Source organism: Pongo pygmaeus, chromosome 14, assembly GCF_028885625.2.
Source record: "Pongo pygmaeus isolate AG05252 chromosome 14, NHGRI_mPonPyg2-v2.0_pri, whole genome shotgun sequence".
In the NCBI taxonomy this organism is placed as follows: domain Eukaryota; kingdom Metazoa; phylum Chordata; class Mammalia; order Primates; family Hominidae; genus Pongo; species Pongo pygmaeus.
Window position 1 is genome coordinate 58,116,320 of NC_072387.2, and position 23,161 is coordinate 58,139,480.

Sequence of the window (23,161 nt, forward strand, 5' to 3'; positions counted from 1 at the left end):
TGGCCTTTCCTACAAGAAAATAACGTGCGAGAACTAGCTGTTCGTCTTGCCCACTTCCTAGTCAGTGCTTATCTGGTCCACATGTGCTTCCAACTCACCCTCTTCTTAGACCTCTAAAAACAGCCAAAGCAGCAGGTCAAGACCAAGTTCTGGCTCCAGTACCTCCAACAGCACACACAGAGGGCGCCTGCGGCTGGAGCATGCTTAGCCAAAGCCTTGTCCCCACCCGCCAGAGATATTCTTCCCACCAGCACCAACTCGGATGACAAGGATCAGCTTCAGCCCCAGGTATCATACCACAAATTCAATGAGGATTAAACACCATCAAATCAGGCTATTCATTGTCATTGCACAGCCAGACTACTGGAATAACATTTGAATGTCTTGACAAATGTGTGTGCAGGGGGAGCGGGAGGTACTGGTGAGGATAAGTAAAAGATTTGAGGGGGGAGTAATATATGAAAATGGGAAAAAAACTTTTGTTTCAAATGGACAAAAGAGGATAAGAAAGAAAGTCTCCTTACCATCCCTCCCTGACCCTCTCCTCAAAAGCCACCACTGTTCCCAGTGATCTGTAATTCCTTCTGGAAATAGTGTATACTCATGGAAGCACTACATGTATGCATGGGTATATGTGTATCTTTAAAAACAAAAGCACAAATGGAAGTTTTTTTTCCCTACTTAACAGTACATCGGGGAAATCATTCTATATTAGCGCACATAGACCTGCTTTTCAATGGTACTACAGCATTCCATTACATCAATTTAGCAATTTACCTTGTTTTCTACTGAGAGACATTTAAGTCAATTCCAGTCTTTTGCTAGAACAATACTGCAATTGTTGCCTGCATATTATTGTATTGACATGTCTTGTTTTATATAGAAATTTCTAAAATAAATTCCTAAAAATGAAAATTGCTAGGTCAAAGTCTAATAGCTATTTTACTGTTACTAGCTATTAATATTTCAAACAATCTTCTAATGAAGTAGTGGCCATATATAAAATCACCATGGATGTAGGATGGCACCTGTTTATACACACCCTTCCCACACAGCGTACTCTCACAGTATCTCAGTTTTGTTTAAACTGGCATTTCCCTGTGATGAGTGGAGCTGAATGTCACTTAAAAAAATAATGAGGCCGGGCAGGGTGGCTCACACCTGTAATCCCAGCAATTTGGGAGGCCGAGGCAGGCAGATCACGAGGTCAAGAGATCGAGACCATCCTGACCAACATGGTGAAACCCTATCTCTACTAAAAATACAAAAATTAGCTGGGCATGGTGGTGTGTGCCTGTAGTCCCAGCTACTCAGGAGGCTGAGGCAGGAGAATCACTTGAACCCGGGAGGCGGAGGTTGCAGTGAACCGAGATTGTGCCACTAAACTCCAGCCTGGCGACAGAGTGAGACTCTCTCTCGAAAATAAAAAATAATGATCACAATAATTGCAACAATAACAACTAACTTACTGGGCACTATGTGCCAAGCACAATTTTTAGAAATTTTATATTTATTCATTCATTTAATCCTCACTTTACCAATAAGGAAATGGAGAAAAAGAGATTTTAAGAATCTGCTCAAACTTGTAAGTGGCAGAGTCGGGATCTGCATCCAGGCAACCTGAAGCCTGAGTCTGAACTCTTCACCTCTCACTCACGTTTTAAGAGCCCACTGTCAGCCTTCTGTGCAAAGTGCCTATTTTTTTCTACTGGATCATTGTTCTTTTTCTTGTTATTGATTTATAAGTATTCTTTGTATGGTAAGATGATCTTAAATGCTTTTAAAAGTTTAAAAATAAAGGCTGGGCGCAGTAGTTCACACCTGTAATCCTAGAACTTTGGAAGCCCAAGCCGGAAGGATTGCTTGAGCCCAGGAGTTTGAGACCAGCCTGGGCAACATGGCGAAACCCCGTTTCTACAAAAAATACAAAAAAAAAAGGCCGGGCACAGTAGCTCATGCCTGTAATCCCAGCACTTTGGGAGGCCAAGGTGGGTAGATCACTTGAGGTCAAGAGTTTGTGACCAGCCTGGCAAACACAGTGAAACCCCATCTTTACTGAAAATACAAAAACAATTAGCCTGGCGGTAGTGGCGCATGCCTGTAGTCCCAGCTACTCGGGAAGCTGAGGCAGGAGAATCACTTGAGCCCGGGAGGCAGAGGTTGCGTGCGGTGAGCCGAGATTGCACCACTGCACTCCAGTCTGGGCGACGGAGTGAGAGACCCTGTCTCAAAGAAAAAAAAAAGAAAGAAAGAAAAATGAAAAAGAAAAAAGAAAAATTATTAGCCAGGTATGGTGGCGTATGCCTGCAGTCCCAGTTACTCAGGAGGCTGAGGTGAGAGGATTGCTTGAGCCCAGGAAGTCAAGGCTGCAGTTGAGCTGAGATCACAACGTTGCACTCTAGCCTGGGTGACAGAGGGAGACCCTGTCTCAAAAAGATTAATAAAATAAACAAAAAGAAACAAGATGCCCCTCAAACGACCTCTTGTGCCTCCTACAAAACAGATGGAGAAAGGAGTCATAAGAAGTCAAGCCATATAAAGCCATACAAGCAGGTAAGTAAATTTCAAGAAAATCCAGAAGCAGGTTTTCCTGGAATTATGAACCATATCAAGTTAGTCTTCAAAATGTTTAATTTTACATGACACAGAAGTAGCCAAAAATATGACTCACCACCTTTAAAATTACAACACAAAAGGTAAGACATTCAAAACCACACAACTTCCTGACAGCAGCACAATTATTCTAAAATCATTAAACAAATATGGGCAACTCTGCCCTAAGGGTTTGGTAATCTACTGCAAGATCAGGCTAACCTTCATAATGATGGGGCATTATTATACGCACTGACTTCACCCATTGCTAAATTACATGAAGCTTTATTTTACAAGGTATTTCTCCAAAGACTTGTCATTTAAGAGTCAATTCAAGAAACAGGTCATGTATCTTACATGTCCACACCCACCATAAAAGAAAAAGGCATCCTAACAGGCTTGGTAGAGTGGAAACAACAGAGTGCTGAGGCCTGTGTCCCAGGTTTGCTTTTAAAATCAGTCAGTATGACAGCTGTTTGCTGTTTTGAGCCTGGGTTTCCCCCAAACCTAGAAATTTGTCATTTTATGTTCAAGATATAATGAAGAAGCTGGGGGATTTCTTGAACAGATAAGAACAACAGAGGCAGTAATATTGGCCAAGCAAGTAATTCTCCCTAGCAAGACAATCAAGCAAAGCTAAAAGCAGGAAAGAAGAAACGAACAACTATCCTGAACCTGCCTTGTCACAGACACTGTTAATTAGGTAGCTTCCATATATTATTTCATTTAATCTTCGTAATACTCTTGTGAGGAGACTGTAAACCATTTCTGACAGATGAGGACTGCGGCTCAAAGGTGAAATGACTCGCCAAGGTCACACAGCAGACCCCTCTAATTTTTCTTATGGAGAAATGGCTGAACTTCCTCAACATCACTTCTTTCTGACTTTAACTTGCCTTGTAAATGTACAGCAGCATCTGTCTTTAAACTGTTTCCAATATAAAAAGTATCCAGGCCGGGCGCAGTAGCTCACACCTGTAATCCCAGCACTTTGAGAGGCCGAGGCAGGCGGATCACCTGAGGTGGGGAGTTCGAGACCAGCCTGGCCAACATGGTGAAATCCTGTCTCTACTAAAAATACAAAATTAACCAAGCATGGTGGCACATGCCTGTAATCCCAGCTACTCAAGAGGCTGAGGCAGGAGAATTGCTTGAACCTGGGAGGTGGAGGTTGCAGTGAGCCGAGACTGCACCACTGCACTCCAGCCTGGGCAAGAAGAGCGAAACTCCATCTCAAAAAAAAAGAAGTATCCACTCTCCCAATAAAAAGCATTCCGCAAAATGCTTCTGCCTAGATTTGCCTGGTTAAACCTCATGAATGTCATTTATTCCTGCACTTTTGCATCAATCATTGAGAGGCAGGCCTAGAGAACACATGTGACCTCTGTCCTCAGAGCTCACAACATACAAAGTGCATCCTTGGGCTGGAGACTGCTAAGGCACAAAGTGTGTCTTCATCAGACCATGCTCAACCTGGGCAGCTGAGGACATGAACTGGCATCCTTGGAATTCAGACAAGGTTCCCTGAGAGGTTTTGTGGGGCTATGTGCCAGAAAGAACAACAGAACAGGGTCCTTAACTTGGGCGCGTGGCATTTCCCTCCTAAGGCAGCAGAGTGTAACTGTAAATACCACCAAAACTTTCTAATTTACTCAAAATTACCACCATCCTCATTATAATTTGACTATTGTGGTGAGGTCTTTAATTATTCCATTTTCCTGGGGGCAGTGACACCTTTTGCTACTATTAAGAAAACCACATTAAGGATCATAATTATATCAACCTTAAGAAGAATTAATGTGTATACACTATCAATCCAATAAACTAAAGCTGGTGCAATCATTAAAAATTAACGAGTATTTCATCTGTGATAAAATCTACAGCAGACTTAAGAACTGTGCAGTTAACAATGACTCAAAAATACAGGATCTGCCGGGTGCAGTGGCTCACACTTGTAATTCCAGCACTTTGGGAGGTAGAGGCAGGCAGATCACTTGAGTCCAGAAGTTTGAGACCAGCCTAGATGACATGGTGAAACCCTGCCTCTATAAAAAATACAGAAATTAGCCAGGAGTAGTGGCATGCACCTGTTGTCCCAGCTACTTGGGAGGCTGAGGTGGAAGGATCGTTTGAACCTGGGAGGCAGAGGTTGCAGTGAGCTGAGATCACGCCACTGCACTCCAGCCTAGGCGACAGAGTGACACTCCGTCTCAGAAAAAAAAAAATGCAGGATCCATTGCAAGGAACAGCAACATTATTTAGGACAGCTCTGATATCATGACATCTACTAAATTTTTCTAAACATGAAAGAAAAGTATTAACAGACTTATTCTAACTATGGATTTCATTTCAAAGGAATATAAATGTAGTTCAACTAAATTTCATTTAAATAATCATTCCAGGCTGGGCACGGTGGCTCACACCTGTAATCCCAGCACTTTTGGGAGGCTGAGGCAGGCAGATCAGTTGAGATCAGGAGTTTGAGACTAGACTGGCCAACATGGCAAAACCCTGTCTCCACTAAAAATACAAAAATTACCCCGGGTGTGGTGGTGCACGCTGGTAATCTCAGCTACTCAGGAGGCTGAGGTGGGAGGATCATCTGAGCCCGGGAGGCAGAGGTTGCAGTGAGCCAAGACTATGCAACTGTCCTGGGTGATAAGAGTGAGACTCTTTCTCAAAATAATAGTAATAGTCACTCCAGAGGGTTGCACAATAATTTAGATGCTTCAAATAGGAAGATATGAAGTGATTCCATTTGTGTTCTATTCCTGTATGAAGGAGGCACTGCTAATGGAAAGAACCTTCAACTGGCCTATTCAGCCCAGGCCTTCCCTGACAGTCAAGTACCTTGGTAAGTACCCTGAGCAAGGTAGCCCAACTCTCTTCCTTCCCATGGTGCTATGCTTTGTCCAAATTATAAGCACTCCCCCAAGGAAGCATCCCAACAGAAGCTGCCACCCAAACACGTCATACAGCTAAACTACGTGCACATCCCAAATTCAAAACAAAACCACTAAAATAAATGTACCCTGTAAGACTTAGTTAGCTTAGCTATGTTATAATATGTCCTGTATGATTACAATTTTTCTAAAGTATAATATATACAGAAATGTATACACCAAAATATATCTCAATGGAGAGATTACAGGTGGCATCATTTTCTTTCTTTGTATTTTTATTCTATTTTTCGGCCTGCCATCCCCACTTCTTTAGTTTGTTTGTTTGTTTGTTTTCGTCAGCAGGGTTGTGGCCAGAAAACAAGTCCTATCAGTCTCCTACCTCACTTCCCCTTTAGAAATTAGATACACTTCCTCATCTTTTTTTTTTTTTTGAGATGGAGTTTCGTTCTTGTTGCCCAAGCTGGAGTGCGGTGGCAGGATCTTGGCTCACTGCAATCTCCGCCTCCTGGGTTCAAGCAATTCTCCTGCCTCAGCCTCCCAAGTAGCTGGGATTACAGGCGCCCACCATCACGCCCGGCTAATTTTGTATTTTTTTAGTAGATACGGGGTTTCACCATGTTGGCCAGGCTGGTCTCAAATTCCTGACCTCAAGTGATCCACCTCCCTCAGCCTCCCAAAGTGCTGGGATTACAGGCGTGACCCACCACACCTGGCCTTCTTTGTATTTTTAAAATATAGTCCCAAATTTCTTTCTTTTTTTTTTTTTTTTGAGACAGAGTCTTGCTCTGTTGTCCAGTCTGGAGTACACTGGCACCATCTTGGCTCACTGCAAACTCCCCCTCATCAGTTCAAGCAATTCTTGTGCCTCAGCCTCCCGAGTAGCTGGGATTACATGCGTACACCACCATGCCTAGCTAATCTTTGTATTTTTAGTAGAGAAGGGGTTTCACCATGTTGGCCAGGCTGGTCTCAAACTCCTGACCTCAAGTGATCCACCCACCTCGGCCTCCCAAAGTGCTGGGATTACAGGCGTGAGCCACCATACTGGCCTTCTTTGTATTTTTAAAATATAGTCCCAAATTTCTTTTTTTTGGGGGGGGATGGACAGAGTCTCACTCTGTTGCCCAGTCTGGAGTACACTGGCACCATCCTGGCTCACTGCAAACTCCACCTCCCCAGTTCAAGCAATTCTTGTGCCTCAGCCTCCTGAGTAGCTGGGATTACAGGTGTACACCACCACGCCTGGCTAATTTTTGTATTTTTAGTAGAGACGGGGTTTCATCATGGTGGCCAGGCTGGTCTCAAACTCCTGACCTCAGGTGATCTGCCCACCTCAGCCTCCCAAAGTGCTGGGATTAGAGGCGTGAGCCACCATGCTCGGCCAGTCCCAAATTTCTGTAACAAACACTTTGTGACCAATAAAATGAACAAATATTTCCAATGAAAATAAAAGTTCAATTATTTGAATTATGTTTTACCCCTAGGCTGTTATAAGTTTTAAGATGTATTCTTGCTTTAGATTCACAACCTAGAGTGGCAGAATGTTTCAGGCAAAATCTGGAAAAATGAATTATTGATATAAAATTAAATGTAGACGGTAGAAATGTAAGATGATACAGCTGCTATAGAAAACCAGATGGTAATTCCTCAAAAAAATAAATAAACATTAGAATTATATTATCTAGATAAACTCCATTTCTAGCATACACCCCAAAGAACTGAAAGCAGAGACTTGAATAGTTGTATACCAACGGTAAAGGAGCATTATTCACAATAGCCAAAATGTGAAAATAATCCAAATGTCCATGAACAGATGAATGGATAAACAAAATGTGGTCTACACATACGATAGAATACTATTCACCCTTAGGAGGAAATTCTGACACATACAACAACAGGGATGAACCCTGAAGACATTATGCTAATAAGTTAGACAAATATTGTACGATTCCACTTACATGAGGTACCTACAACAGTCAAATTCATGGAGACAAAGTAGAATTGTGGGTGCCAGGAGCTGGGGGGAGGTAGGAATGGGGAGTTACTGTTTAATGGGTACAGAATTTCACTTTGGGGTGATGCAAAAGTTCTAGGCGACAAATACACGAAAAAATATTCAACATCACTAGTCATCAGAGAAATCCAAATCAAAACCACAACAAGATACCATCTCACACCAGTCAGAATGGCCATTATTAAAAAGTCAAAAACAAAAGATGTTCGTGAGGGTGTACAGCAGAGGGAACACTATACACTATTGGTGGGAATGTAAATTAGTTCAGCCACTGTGGAAAGCAGTTTGGAGATTTCTCAAAGAACTTAAAACAGAACTACCATTCAACCCAGGAATCCCAAGACTGGGTATATATCCAAAGGAAAATAAATTGTTCTACAAAAAAATAAAAAAACATGCACTTGTATGTTCATCACAGCACTATTCACAATAGCAAAGACATGGAATCAGCCTAGGTGCCCATCGACAGTAGACTGGAAAAAGAAAATGTGGTACATATACACCATGGAATACTACACGGCCATAAAAAAGAACAAAATCATGGATGCAGCTAGAGGCCATTATCCTACGTGAATTAACACAGGAACAGAAAACCAAATACCACATGTTGTCACTTAGAAATGGGAACTAAATATGGTGTACACGTGGATATAAAGACGGGAACAATACACACTGGAGACTACTAGAGGGGCAGGGAGGGAAGGGTACACAGGCTAAAAAACTACCTATTGGATACTATGCTCACTACCTGGGTGATGGAATCATTCGTACTCCAAAGCTCAGCATCACACACTATACCCATGTAACAAACCTGCATATGTACTCCCTGAATCTAAAATAAAAGTTGAAATTGGGTCGGGTGCGGTGGCTCACGTCTGTAATCCCAGCATTCTGGGAGGCCGAGATGAGCAGATCACAAGGTCAGAGATGGAGACCATCCTGGCTAACACTGTGAAACCTCGTCTCTACTAAAAATACAAAAAAATTAGCCAGGCGTGGTGGCGGGTACCAGTAGTCCCAGCTACTCGGGAGGCTGAGGCAGGAGAATGGCATGAACCTGGCAGGCGGAGCTTGCAGTGAGCCAGGATCGCACCACTGCATTCCAGCCTGGGCGACAGGCATCTCAAAAAAAAAAAAAAAAGTTGAAATGACTTTTTTTAAGTAGTCTAGAGATTGATGGTGGTGATGACTGTACAACAATGTGAATGTACATAATGTCACTAAAATGTGTAATTAAAAATCATTAAAATGGTAAATTTTACACTATATATCTTTTACCCCAATTTTTAAAAATCAAATAATCATCCTGTGGGCTTTTATCAAGACTGCATTAATAAACTCAAAGATACATTTCTAAAATTAAATATAGAAAGGTTTCAGTCCTAAATAATGTGTTTGGAAAAGTAAAATCATACTGTTTTAATCATGTCTCGAGAATACAAGTTCAGATTAGGGAAATTCTCAACGGAGCATTTATAAAAGAAATATAGCCTTCTTAGAACTTTCCAGTGCATACAGCAATTTAAACCAGACCAAACAAATTGCTAAGATGACAGGTCCTTCCAGGGCTTGTCATCTTGATAATTATAAAAATGATGAGCTGTAATTAGAATGTCAGTCATCTTTAAATAGTTACTTCTGAAGTACCTCACTAAGATAGTAATTTTTTTGCAAGCCTTCCATATTTTATTTAGGAAATACTTTCTGAAAAACAATATTAATGTGTTGCAGCCTGAATTACCACTCTTTATGAGTTATTATTAGGTGAATCAATGACTTTTTTTTTTTTTTTTTACTGTATAGAGATAAAACAAGGGTGCAAGGAAAGAAAAGAGGAATGCAAAAATGCAAGCAGAGGTAGAAAGAGTGTAACGTCCTTAAAGATAATATGCCAACCCACTTGGCTCTTCGTATTTTCTCTGGCACTTGAAAATACATCCTGTATCCCCACTGCACTTATCCTACGTCCATTAGTCCTACAGATCAATATCCCATTCCTTGGGATGGCTTATCTTAGCTATTGGCACTGTCCCTCATAGAACTTGTGGCATGACGAAGAAAAGGTTATTTTACTTTATACTCTGAAAGCAAATTCAGTCAGGACAAACACAGGCTTTCCAATTTTAGAAATCTACATTTAGAACTGGAAGGCTGAAGGAGTAATGTAGCAACTAATCTTTTAATTCCTCTAAGAGCACCTTTATTTTACTTTCCCCAAGGAACAAATATTAAGGAAAGGTTAATTTTATTTTAGTTTATTTTACTGATCTAGCAAAAATATATTTGAACATGCTTATGGAGATTTTAAAAACAACAGGAAATGGAGAGAAATGGTACAGGAAAACTGGTTTTGATGAAATAATGGTCTCAATATTAAACAATACTGGAAATTTAGGGTTGATCTGTAAGCACATGGCTTCCACACAGACCTCAACTAACCAGAATGTATTTGTTTGGGCTAGTTTAAATTGCTGTATGTACTGGCTTTTAAATGCCACCAATAGGGTATTCTACCTTTAGATCTGGCTTCTATTGACCTTAGAGCTAAGGAAAAGAGTGGGAAAAGAGTAAGCAATCCTTCAGCATTGCCTAGCACCAAGATTCTGACGCTTCTGGTGTCATTTTAGAAGCATGAAATGAGTTTGCGTCATTCTTTATTATGGAAGCTGATAGCCAGAGGAAACCAGAAGGGCTCTGAATGTTGGAACAATCATTTTAAGTAGCCTAAACATTCTTCAGCATACAAGCTACAGCAAGCTTTAAACTACTCAAAACAGCAATTTCTAATATGCAAAATGATATTTTTAATTGCAAAAACTTTGAATTAAAGCATTTACACATACACTGAAAATTCCTAGAGGAGGTTTCTCTATTTTTGTAAACTGAATGGGTGATGATTTTACTTATCAGTTTAAGTTGCTAAGCTGTCTTACGAAAAAAATTTATTTATAGTTAATGAGCTATTGATAAAATCTAAAAGGCCTTGGAAAAAAGTACTACTGTATGGTAATGTGAACAAAATCCAGTTGTCCCTCAGTATCCGTCGGGGACTGGTTCCAGGACCTCCTGCAGATACTAAAATCCACAGATGCTCAAGTCCCTGATAGAAAATGGCATAGTATTTGCACATAACCTACACACATCCTCCCATATACTTTAAATGATCTCCAGATTACTTATAATACCTAATACAATGTAAATGCTTGGTAAATAGTTGTTACGCTTATTGCTTGGGGAATAATGACAAGAAAAAAATACTCTACATGTTCAGTACAAATGCAGTTTTTAATATTTGCAATTTGAGGTTGGTTGAATCCACAGATGTGGCATCCATGGATACAGAGAGCTGACTTTAATAGCATACATTAATTTTTCTTCTGCAATGACCCCAGATACCAAGAAAGCCAGGGACATCATAAAGAACAATACAATCATGGTCTCTGCCTCTGAGGAACTGAAGGTCTAATGGAAAGTCAGTTCCTAAGTAAGTGGAAAACTAGAATGCAAATACAACTGGAATAATTAAGGAAATGAATGTACCATGCAAGTATATGCTCCATGTGACACATGTTAATTTGTCAAATGGGAAATAATTATGTGCAGACTAGTGACAACTATATAAAAATTGTATATAACAGAAAACATTTACACGAAATCCCAGAAACCAAATTCTCCATATTCCAGCAGATGATAAAATGTGAGCCTTTCCTCAGTGAAGATCATCCAGTTTCCTAGAAGAACAAGTGTTCTTCATAGCCTTCTTCCTTTTTTACCAATAAATGTTCCCATTTGAGCACAAAAGATTGAAGGGTATGACAATCTTTATTTCTGAATCCATTTAATTCCAGAAAAACATTCAAAAAAGAGAGCTCTAGGGTTTGGGGTAAACTTTTTGGTATACAACATTACAACTTATGTCTTCCATCTACGCTACAGCAAAAGCAATTCAAAAACCCTCTCAAGGTACAAACAGCCAAATGTTACTCTTACCAATTTCTTACATATAATTCTGATGGGCTTTTTGAGACTGAGCAAATGCTCAGTCTCATTGAGATACCAAATGTATTTCCCAGGTCCAGATAAGCCTCTAAGAATCAGCCTCAAACATTTTTAAATAAAAATAAAACTTAAAACCATTTCACCCACTCTATGGTATAAGGGCTGCAAATCACAGGCAAAGTTTCGAAGATGTGCTGAGACACTAATACTGTTATTGCCCCAGCTGCTAGAACAGCTGTCATCCACGTCTCTCTTCTGCAAATACACAGTACTACAAGAATGAAAGGGAGGCCGGGCGCAGTGGCTCACACCTGTAATCCCAGCACTTTGGGAGGCCGAGGCAGGCGGATCATGAGGTCAGGAGATCAAGACCATCCTGGCTAACACAGCGAAACCCCGTCTCTACTAAAAATACAAAAAAATTAGCCGGGCCTGGTGGTGGGCGCCTGTAGTCCCAGCTACCCCGGAGGCTGAGGCAGGAGAATGGCGTGAGCCCAGGAGGCATAGCTTGCAGTGAACCGAGATGGCGCCACTGCACTCCAGCTTGGGTGACAGAGCAAGACTCGTCTCATGAAAAAAAAAAACAAAAAGAATGAAAGGGAAAGGAAGAATGCCCTGAATGCTTGACTAAGGAGTCTGAGAATGTAGTCTTCTCCAAAATAGTTTGTCATCCTTCAAGCTGAAGCCACCTGTACAGCTGAGTGAAGATAATACCCCCACCTTCATTTAGAGAACAGTATGACTAGTGTTTTAGAATTCTCTGATTGTGCCTACCCTTTGTTTCATAAGTTTTGTTCAAATTCATCACTAATTTAAGAGGAAAATGTAAGTTCCTACAACTGTCATTTCTCAACCACTAATAAGTTATTTGACTTGAAGCACAATTTGCAATAATCGCCTCTGTAAGCATTTCTTTAGCCCCATCATCCAAGGGGCTGCTTTCATCTCATTCATTTCATCTCATCTCACTTCTAACCTGAGCCATGTGCTCGAAAAGCAAACGAACCAAGTGGCAATAGCATTAGCAGTGAAAAAAATAACATATCTAGGGTTGTGAAGCTGACTGAGATCTTATAAAAGTATTGCTTTTATAGGATACTGTTGTCTTCAAAAGGAAACCAGAAAAGAAATATTGATGATTAGAAATAACGTTTTTTTCTATAAGTTTGTTCTTTGTTACACCAAACAAATAGGTGTCACAAAACAGAACAAAAAAACCAATGATGGGTCAAAGTTTAAAGAAATGGATAGATGGCTGGGTGAAGTGGCTCACACCTATAATCCCAGCATTTTGGGAGGCGAAGGCAGGAGGATCACTTGAACCCAGGAGTTCAAGACCAGCCTGGGCAACGTGGTGAGACTCCGCTTCCTCAAAAGTAAAAAGATTAGCCAGTCATAATGGTGTGCACCTGTAGTTAGTCCCAGCTACTCAAGAGGCTAAGGTGGGAGGATCACCTGAGTCCAGGAGGTTGAGGCTGCAGTGAGCCGTGTTCACACCACTGTATTCCAGTCTGGGCAAGAGAGCGAGATCCTGTCTGAAAAAGAAAAAAGAAATGGATAAAACATAATACTTCATTTTATTTTCCAAATGAATTCAAGGCTGGAATTGGGGGGTCAAATTCAAATCTAAATATGGTTTCATGAATCTTTCTCATGTGGATATCCCAAAAGTGATTTCATCTATTAGTCTCCAGTTGTATGAAAAGTATCAACTGTACCCTGCAATGACCTAAAGCCAAACTGAAATTCCAGCAATGGACTGGCAGAACCATACACTATTTCAATAAATTTTCTTAGGTAAACAGGACACAGAGCCAACTCCAACAGAAATTACATGGGGTGGGGGGGATCTAGACACACAAACAGATGCTCTCAACAGTGTGGCTGGTCTCCAATGGGGAGGGTCAGATGCTGTGGAGGCAACAGAATTGGGAAGTGTGCTTCAGCTACCTAAAGAGAAGCAGGCGCCTGCAACAGTGAGCACTCGTGCCAGGTTAAGGCTCTGGTGGAGGAACTGAAAGAAAGTCAGCATGGCTTCAGCCAAACAACTCAGGCTTTATCCGAAGAGCACCAGGTAATCCCTGAAGGGTCTTAAGCAGGGAAGTGGCATAAACAGATGTAGGTCTATGAAAGATTACTTTGGCTGACCACAGAGACATGAGACAACAAAGGAGTGCTTAGAGGGAGTCCAGATGGCTATGGTAAGCCAGAAAAGAAGGGATTGAAGCCCACATCAGGGAAATGGAGAAAACTGAACAAGAAGGAAAATCAACAAGATTCTGCAACTGGCTGAATGGGACAAGGAGCACTGGATAAGCAGAAAGGCAGAGCCAAAGATCACAGGTAGACGCTGAGCTTGAGTGAGAGAGAACTGTGCTCCTACTCACTACAGCAGAAAGCACAGCAGGCCTCAGGGGTGATGAGTCCTACTATGGACATTTTGTGCCAGGTACCTGTGGGATATTAAAGCGGACAAGTTCCAACAGATGGATTTAGAAATCTGAAGCTCAAGAAAGGTCTGGATTGGAGATTTGGAAATCTGGCATGAAATCACCCAGGAAAAAAGCAAGTGGAATAAGGAGAGCAGAGTATCTTAAGAAGAACTCTAAGAAACTCCAACAGGAAAGAGACAGGGAGTATCCCCTAGAAGGGACTGTGAAGGAAGAGGCGGACCAGGAGGAAAACCAGGAGACAGAGTGTCACAGAGACCTGGGGACTTGAGCATCACAGGCAAGAGGCATGCTAGTGTCGAATGCTGCTGAGACGCCAAACGAGGGAAGGGTTGAGAAACTTCCATTGGATTTAACAAGGAGAATTATCAGTGACCTTAACGAACAGTTTCACCGAGGTTGTGGGTGGAAGAGGCCAGGTTGCAGCAGGTTGAGGTGTATGTGAAAGGTGAAGAAAAGGAAACCATGAGTATAAACAACTTTTTCAAGAAATTTCACTCTGAAGGAAAAATGAGACATCACGTACTAATCACAGAATGTGATGGAGCTGCAGGACATTTTCTGTTAACCTTTTTAATGTAAACATTGTTAGAGGCTTGAACATGTTTGAGTTAATGGGAAGGAGCCAGTAGAAACATCAAAGAGGAGAGGACATAACAACTCAATGAGGGCCTTAAGAAAGTAGCAGGGAATGGGATCTGAAGCACAAGTGCAACAGAAGCGCCGGGCACGGTGGCTCATGCCTGTAATCCCACCACTTTGGGAGGCCGAGGCAGGTGGATCATCTGATGTCAGGAGTTCGAGACCAGCCTGGCCAACATGGTGAAACCCCATTGCTACTAAAAATACAAAAATTAGCTGGGCATGGTGGTGGGCGCCTGTAATCGCAGCTACTCAGGAGCCTGAGGCGGGAGAATCACTTGAACCCGGGAGACGGAGGTTGCAGTGAGCCAAGATCACACCACTGCACTCCAGCCTGGGCAACAAAAGCAAAACTCTGTCTCTAAATAAATAAATAAATAAATAAATAAATGCAAGAGAAACTGTAGAAAGGAGCAAGTCTTCCTTTTCTTCCTTCCACAAGAGGAGGAGGAAAGGGTGAATGTGAATGAAAGCCAGTTTAAAGGTTAGGAATCCAGATGCTGGAGGCATACTCATTCTCTCATTCTCATTCTCTCTCCCCGCTGAGTCTCCATTTTACTTGCCCACCAGCAATGTACAACAGTGCTGCTTTCTCCAATATTTACTGTCTGTCTTTTGTATTATACCCATCCTAGTGGATGGGAGGTGGTATCTCGTGGTTTTGATTGGCATTTGGAGACCATTCTCTTCTGAGGTCACCTATTTTTCCCTATGAAGAAAGAGTTGGGCTTTTTGCTAAGAGTAAGAGCAGAGGTAGCAATAAAAAGTGGAGTGCAGGCCAGGTGTGGTTGCTCACACCTGTAATCCCAATATTTTGGGAGGCCAAGGCAGGAGGACTGCTTGAGGCTAGGTGTTCAAAACCAGCCTGGGCAACATAGGGAGACCCCGTCTCTACAAAAAATAAAAAAATTAGTCGAATGTGGTGGTGCGCACCTGTGGTCCCGGCTACTTGGGAGTGGGGAGGATCACTTGAGCCTGGGAAGTTGAGGCTGCAGTGAGCTATGATCACACGGCACACTGTACTCCAGCCTGGGCGACATAGTGAGACCCTGTCTCAAAAAAAAAAAGTGGAGTGGAGCAACTGGGGGGAAAATGGTGGAGAAGTCTGAAGCAGTCACCAGGGAGGATGGGAAAGAGGCACTGAGCAGAGAAACCTAGCAGGATGGTAAGACCGAGCCCAGAGAAAACTAGAGACCGTAAGTCTTTAATGGTACCCATCTGGTCTCCCGTGAGCTTTTCTACCCCAGGAAAGAGGTGTGCTTTTTTGTGTGTGTGTTTTAAATCTGATCTAACACATAGTTGATTTATATAATTATTTCATTAACTGATCTCCTCTACTAAGTCTATTCTGGCTAAATTCAGACAACACTCATCATACCCCTCTTGTGCATTCTTCAGCACGTACACAACATGTACTTTTTTTTTTTGAGATGGAGTCTCACTGTGTCGCCCAGGCTGGAGTGCAGTGGCACAATCTCGGCTCACTGCAACCTCCACCTCCCCGGTTCAGGTAATTCTCGTGCCTCAGCCTCCTGAGTAGCTGGGACTACAGGCGTGCACCACCACGCCCGGCTAATTTTTTGCATATTTAGTAGAGATGGGGTTTCACCATGTTGGCCAAGCTGGTCTCGAACTCCTGGCCTCATGTAATCTGTCGCCTCAATCTCCCAAAATGCTGGGATTACAGATGTAAGCCACTGCGCCTGGCCAATATGTAACATTTTTAACTTTTTGTAAAACCAGAGAATATTTTGAAATATGTCCGAATGCCCTGCCTAGATTCTAGACTCTGTGAGGCCCCAGCCTCCTTTCCTATGCATGACCTACTGTTTAATGTAGTACACACAGAAGGAATATCATCATCATAATAAAGGTCTTCACTTTCCTTCACAGTTTCATCTACCCCACAATGACTCCCAGGAAAAGGAGGGTACTGTTTCAGACTTCCCAGCTCCCGTATATTAGGTGGAGCCAAGTTCTTGCTGCAGCATACGGGCACTCTTTAAAATTTTCAAATAATTTTTTAAAAGCTACAAGCTTGACAGCTTTGGGTTTTTATGGCTACTTGTTTTCTGAAGTTCACAGAACTTTATCATTTGGATCACACACTTAAAAAAATCACTTAGAAAAAGTCTCTTTAAAGATGAATATGCTTCCTCTTCAAGAGAAACAGACCAGCGGGTAGAAGAAAAAGGACCCGTCTAGAGTATTAATAAATAGACTGATATTCACACAATGGATTAAATGGATTAAAGTCCATCCCACAGATGAACTGCTATATTAATAGAATCCAAATATAGTTACATCCTCGATCCTGAAAGCAGTTTAAATGGGTGAAATTCACCCAGTGCTCACTTGAAATGAGTACTCTAAAGTTTAAAGCACCTATAAACTGCCCTCAGGATTCAATCATTTTTCCATTCCTTCCGGCATTATATACTTTGACGTTTTAATGTTATTAGCCCACAATACACACCAGTTTCAGAAACTCAGTTTTTGTCCTCTAAGGGCTTTAGTGCTCCCAAAAAAAGAATAGGGCAAAAGCAAGGAAGATCATGAATCTGGTTTTCTAAAAGCATTATTACAAGACTGCTTTATAAAATTGTAATCCCCAGCTGCAGAGAGTTCCGCAGATGGCTTGGAAGTGTCTTACATGCAAATAAATAAAAACAAAAGGCCACTTATGCGAGCAGAACACAGCGTGCTCGATAGTCATCTTAAAATAAACCGAGCAGGTAGGTACTTTATCAGAGGCAGACAAGGGAAACGTCACTTATTTAGAGTTCACCGCACGCCTGGATAAAGGTCCTCACTAACAGAATGCCTACCTTTGTGGATTCGGTGTCGGAAAGGGAAACGATAAAGAATACGGTTTGTGACAGCACTACTCTCAGGAGACGAAGGAGAGATGCCAAGATCTTGGAAAGGACAGAGAATAGGGAGAGTCGGAAAGGAGGTCTCCTCTCAGTAAAACGGCACTCACAGCAGTCAGACTTCAGCTACGAGCAAAATCGAGTCCGTGCACCTCAAAAAAGAGAGGGAGGCAGGGAAAACTTTCCCTCGCCTCTCCCCATCTTTCCCTCCTCCTCGCAGGAGGGCACATTAGCTGAGGTGCTGGCGGGGCCGAGCCGGGGACCTCATCCCTCGTCCCGGACGCAGCGCCCGCGGGGACTGCCCGGGAGCCCGAGCGAGGGAGGCGGGAGGTGCAGGAGTAACGGGGCACACCCGGCCCGGCCTGCGGAGAAGGGAAGCAGGGGCAGGGCCGGGGGGGAAGAGGCCTCCGCGAGCTCCAGCCCGCGCCCACACGCTACCTGCGAGGTCAGCTGCTGCCGCGCCGTCCCGCGGGACCGCAAGGATCTCCGAAGCTCCGATGGGCGCAGAAGTGCGAGCGAGCGAGCGGCGGTGCCCACCGGCAGCGGAGAGGAGGAGCGCCAGGGCGCGGGGCCCGCCGGGTCACGTGGCCTCGGCCGCCTCACGTGACCCGGTGCCGCGCGCGCCGGGGACGCTACCCAGCCGAGCATCCCGCACCGCCCCGGCCCCGGCCCCGGCCCCGGCCCCGGCCGAAACCCTGCTCTTCGGGCCCTAGAACCCGACTTCTCTAGAAGCCGATTGGCCGTCTGAGGCCCTCCCCGAGGCCCTGCCACCGGAGTGTCCCCATGAAATCCGGTGGCTGCTGCCCGGACTTACAGGCTTTTGTCTCTGAGGAACCAGGAACGCGCGAGGCACGGGCTCCTGCTCTGCTCCCCGAGATGGCTTGGCTGTGGGGAGGGTCGGCCTACCACCCCTAGAGACCTAGGACGGAAAAGCGACCGAGAAACTTGGCTCCCTGCCCACTCTGGGGCGCGTCTGGCCCCGGGGCACCACCCAGGTGGTGCTGCCTGGGACGAAAGGCCGCGGAGCTGGGACTAGTTTGTTTTTACTGGAGACGCGCCTTTCCCTCCCCGCCCCTCACTTCCTGATTGAAAGCACCTAAGGCAGGCCAGGGACTAGGGAAGGAGGAGATGAGGCACAGGTCCTGGTATTGGAAAGAGGCAGAGGTACCTCGGAAGCAGGCCATAGAGGTTAGACGGGACCTAAGAGGGCATCTGGTCCAACTGGATTCTTGTTACCAGTGAGTAAACTGAGGCCAGGAGAGGGACTGCTACGAGCTGCTCCAGCCTATCACCTATAAAGACTACAGTCCGTTTATAAAATACCGTACAGCTCTCGGAGAACTCCCAGTTGGCGCTGCAGGATAAAATCCAAACTTATTGGCATAGCATTCCAAGCACTTGTTCACTTACCTTTCCCATTTGAGCTCCTAGGAATAAACAGAAAAACATTTCATTTTCTAAATATCACCAGATTAACTTCACTTTTGGTAACTTGAATTACTAAAAAAAAGTCCTACTGTCCCTCATCTCTTGCCACTTCCCCAACGTTACTCGAGGCTCTGGCTACAAATAATTTGTTTTCCTTGACTACTCAACTTTCTTTGGATTATTTACTTTTTCTCTAAGTTTCTTTACTCCTTTTTGCTTTGTTCATTCTTTTGTAGGTATCTGAAATGTCCTAAATCACCACCTCCCCCACTTAAAGAAAACCAGGGCCAGACAGTAGTTAAAATGATTTTAAAAAAAAAAAAATAGTATTAAGAAACTAATGCAATAAGAGAATTGAGCTTAGTTCTATATCTATTCTGAGGTCTCCCTCCTGTTGCACTAGTTCCTGAATAAAATGTTTTTACCACTTCAACTACTGTTTGGCTCTGGTTTTCTTCAACAGCCTCCAAAGTACATATCAGTTTCCTACTCATCTTCCAAAATCCAGGTCGAATACCGCCTACTCTTGTCTTCCCAGCATCCTCTTCCCTGAGTTTTTAGCAATTGAAGTTCATCCAGACAGTGTCAGCTGCAACTTCTTCCCTGATTTCCAGAATACTATATATATTCTGATACACCTCACACTGCCCAGAAATAGACTGCGCATTTCCTGTAAAAGGTGAATTATCTATTGCTGTCTTCTCCCCTAGATCATAAACTCTTTGAAACAGGATTCTTCTGGGTTTAGAACAGTGCCCGGCATGTGATAGACCCTGAATACCCACTGAATGAAGTGGCTTGCCCAAAGTAGTGGCAGTTGAGTGAATTTACTAGAAGAGGCCTGTTTTGCTCAAAGAAACTAAAATCAGTTTCTTTTGGTTGCAACCCGATCAAAAGAACTTGTGTAAACACGTTTAAGAGAAAAACGAGGGCATGGGGTGTGAGTAATCAAATATGTCCTGAGCCCTCACTGCTTATGTGTCAGATGCCATACTTGGAGCATCTTGGAGGATAAAAAGCTGAATGAGACATGGTTGCTGATAAGGAATGTGTAGTCTGGTTCATTATTCCAGTACAGGGTGAAAAGTATTATGATACAAGGTGCTAAGTGAACACAAATCAGGGAGTCAGGGAGAAACTTCGTGAGAAGGTCAATTGGACAGGAAGTAGATAAGAAGAGAGGAAAAGACATTCCAGGAGAGAGCAATGTGTTCAAAAGTAGTGACACATGAAACAGTACTATTTGTTTAGGAAAAAACAGATAGGTGCAGTGGCTCACGCCTGTAATCCCAGGCCAAGGCAGGCAGATCACTTGAGGTCAAGAGTTCAAGACCAGCCTGGCCAACTTTGGAAAACCCTGTCTCTACTAAAAATACAAAAATTAGCCAGCTGTGATGGCACGTGCCTGTAATCCCACCTACTTGAGAGGCTGAGGCACAAAAATCGCTTGAACCCAGGAGGCAGAGGTTGTAGTGAGCCAAGATCGCATCACTGCATTCCAGCCTGGGTGACAGAGTGAGACTCTGTCTCAAAAAAACGAAAACAAGTAACCCTATATTGATGCCTTGATGACTTCATTCACATCTAGGATAAAGGAAACCAAATTAGGTTAATTTTAATATACTTGAAAGAATGACATATTTACTGGTATTGGTGTTATTTATTGTATTGAATAACTTTCTATCAGGCACATCATAGGCTCTGCATCTAAAATTGGCCTAGGCCAGGCACAGTGGCTCACGCCTATAATCCCAACGCTTTGGGAGGCCAAGGTAGATGGATCGCTTGAGCCCAGGAGTTCAAGACCAGCCTGGACAACATAGCAAGACGCTGTCCCTATAAATAAATAAGAATAAAACTGGCTTGGGCTAACGGAAGGTGATTTTTTACCTTTTTTTCCAGCCTCAAAAGCTTTCTATGATTATTATCTAAAAATACCAAAATTACTTGTTCCGAAGAAGATGATTTTTTTTATTTTTTGAGACAGCGTCTTGCTCTGTTGCTCAAGCTGTACTGCAGTGGCATGATCATAACTCACTGCAGCTTCAACTTCCGTGGGCTCAAGTGATCTTCCCACCTCAGCCTCCTGAGTAGCTAGGACCACAGGTGAGGGCCATCAGGCTGGGCTAATTTATATTTTCTGTGGAGACGGGGTTTGCCACGTTGGCCCGCCTGGTCTCAAACTCCGGAGCTCAGGCAGTTTGCCTACCTCAGTCTCTCAAAGTGCCAAGATTACAGGTGTGAGCCACCACGCCTGGCCCCAAAGAAGATTATTTTAGAGCACTCCAAACCTTTCCTATAGAGCAAAATAATTCAATTAACAGGTAGTACTTTAAGACAGAAACTGGGCTTAACCTCCAGCATATGAAAAGGGAGAACCACTCCACTTAATGCTAATGCATGATTACGTTGGGAAAAGTACCTGTCAAGAACCTAGTAAAATATCATAAGGTTTGTCTGGACATGGTGGCTTACGCCTGTAATCCCAGCACTTTGGGAGGCCAAGGCAGGTAGATCACTTGAAGTCAGGAGTTTGAAACCAGCCTGGCCAACCTGGTGAAACCCTGTCTCTACTAAAAATACAAAAGTTAGCTGGGTGTGGTGGTGGGCACCTGTAATCCCAGCTACTCAGGAGGCTGAGGTGGGAGAATCACTTGAACCCGGGAAGCAGAGGTTGCAGTGAGTCGAGATCATGCCACTGCACTCCAGCCTGGGCAACAGAGTAAGTCTCTGTCTCAAAAATAAAATAAAATAAAAAATGAATAAAATTGCTTCCTTGTCCTTTGGCAGGCAAAATAGCTTTTTTATTTTTTATTTTTATTTTTTGACACAGGGTCTCGCCCTGTCACCCAGGCTGGAGTACAGTGTCATGATCTCAGCTCACTGCAATCTCCACCTCCTGGACTTAAGCGACCTTCCCACCTCAGCCTCCCAAGTAGCTAGGACTACAGATGCATACCACCACACCTGGCTACTTTTGTTTATTGTTTGTAGACACAGGATCTCACTATTTTGCCCAGGCTGGTCTTGAACTCCTGAACCCAAGGGATCCTCCCACCTCAGCATCCCAAAGTGCTGGGATTACAGGTGTGAGCCACTGCACCCAGCCCAAGAGAGCTTCTTAATTATGGAATTTCTTCACTGTCCATGTCAGCTGATGGTGAAATGTTTATTTTTTATTCATTAGCAGTGGTCCTTGTTCCACCTGCATTTAGTTGCGGTAGCACCGTGGCTTATTAGGAGGTCACCAACTTCTGGTGGGAGATACGCAGTCTCTAGTCTTCTGAGACATAGAAGTTCTGACTGCAATTGACTATGAAGCAGGACTGGTCCTCTGAATGTTAATATGCATCTTGAAGACTTCTTAGAGTGACCCTGGGATGATGATGGAGGTAGTAAGAATATTCTCAGATGGGGCTTGACTCACTCATTTGGAATATTAAAGGTGAAGTTACCTGGGACAAACTCAGTGGCTTTATGAGGAAACAATCAGAGAAATACATAATGGCGGACAAGAACCTTTCTAGTCTTGGTTTCCTCAAAAAGTTAAATTTAGGGGGAAGGCCAGGCACGGTGGCTCACACCCGTAATCATAACACTTTGGAAGGCCAAGGCAGGCAGATCACTTGAGGTCAGGAGTTCGAAACTAGCCTGGCCAACATGGTGAAACTCCATCTCTACTAAAAATATTTTAAAACATTAGCCCAGCGTGGTGGCAGGCACCTGTAATCCCAGCTACTTGGGAGGCTCAGTCAGGAGAATCACTTGAACCCAGAGGCACAGGTTGCAGTGAGCTGAGATGGTGCCATTGCACTCAACCCTGGGCAACATGAGCGAAACTCCATATCAAAAAAAAAATTAAAATTGAAAAATTAGGGGGTTAAAAAAAAGAGGGGGACTGTTCTAGATTAAAAGAGACTAAAGAAACATGAAATCCAAATGCAGTGCATGAACCTTGGGTAGAATCCTGGTTCCAAATTTATTTTTTAAGAGATGGGGGTCTCACTCTGTCACCCAGGCTGGAGTGCAGTGGCACCATCACAGCCCACTGCAGCCTCAAACTCCTGGGGTCAAAAGATCCTCTGGCCTTGGCCTCCTAAAATGTTGGGATTACAGGTGTGAGTCACCACGCCCAGCCCCTTGGTTCCAATTTTTTTAAGCTATAAATAATATTTTGTAAAGAATCAGAAATTTAATATGGACTGGATATTAGATAGTATTAGGGGATTTTTTTAGATGTGGTAATAGTAATATTAAGAA

At 43.2% G+C, this 23,161-nt stretch overlaps 1 protein-coding gene across 7 annotated transcripts in view; it reads right to left on the reverse strand.

The window, feature by feature from the left end:
• Nucleotides 1-18,548, reverse strand: part of RCBTB1 (RCC1 and BTB domain containing protein 1) — a 54,272-nt gene extending 35,724 nt beyond the window's left edge. For 2 of the 7 annotated variants that reach the window (XM_054446784.2, XM_063650879.1), the window contains exons 1-2: nucleotides 18,288-18,548; nucleotides 12,964-13,043 (exon numbers count right to left, since the gene is read on the reverse strand). The gene's annotated coding sequence lies outside the window, so the exon portion shown is untranslated. Of the gene's footprint in view, nucleotides 1-12,963; nucleotides 13,044-17,911; nucleotides 18,147-18,287 lie in introns of those variants that run through there. The other 5 variants (XM_054446782.2, XM_054446783.2, XM_063650881.1 and 2 more) reach the window with 5 other exon arrangements.
• Between the last annotated feature and the right edge of the window lie 4,613 nt (nucleotides 18,549-23,161).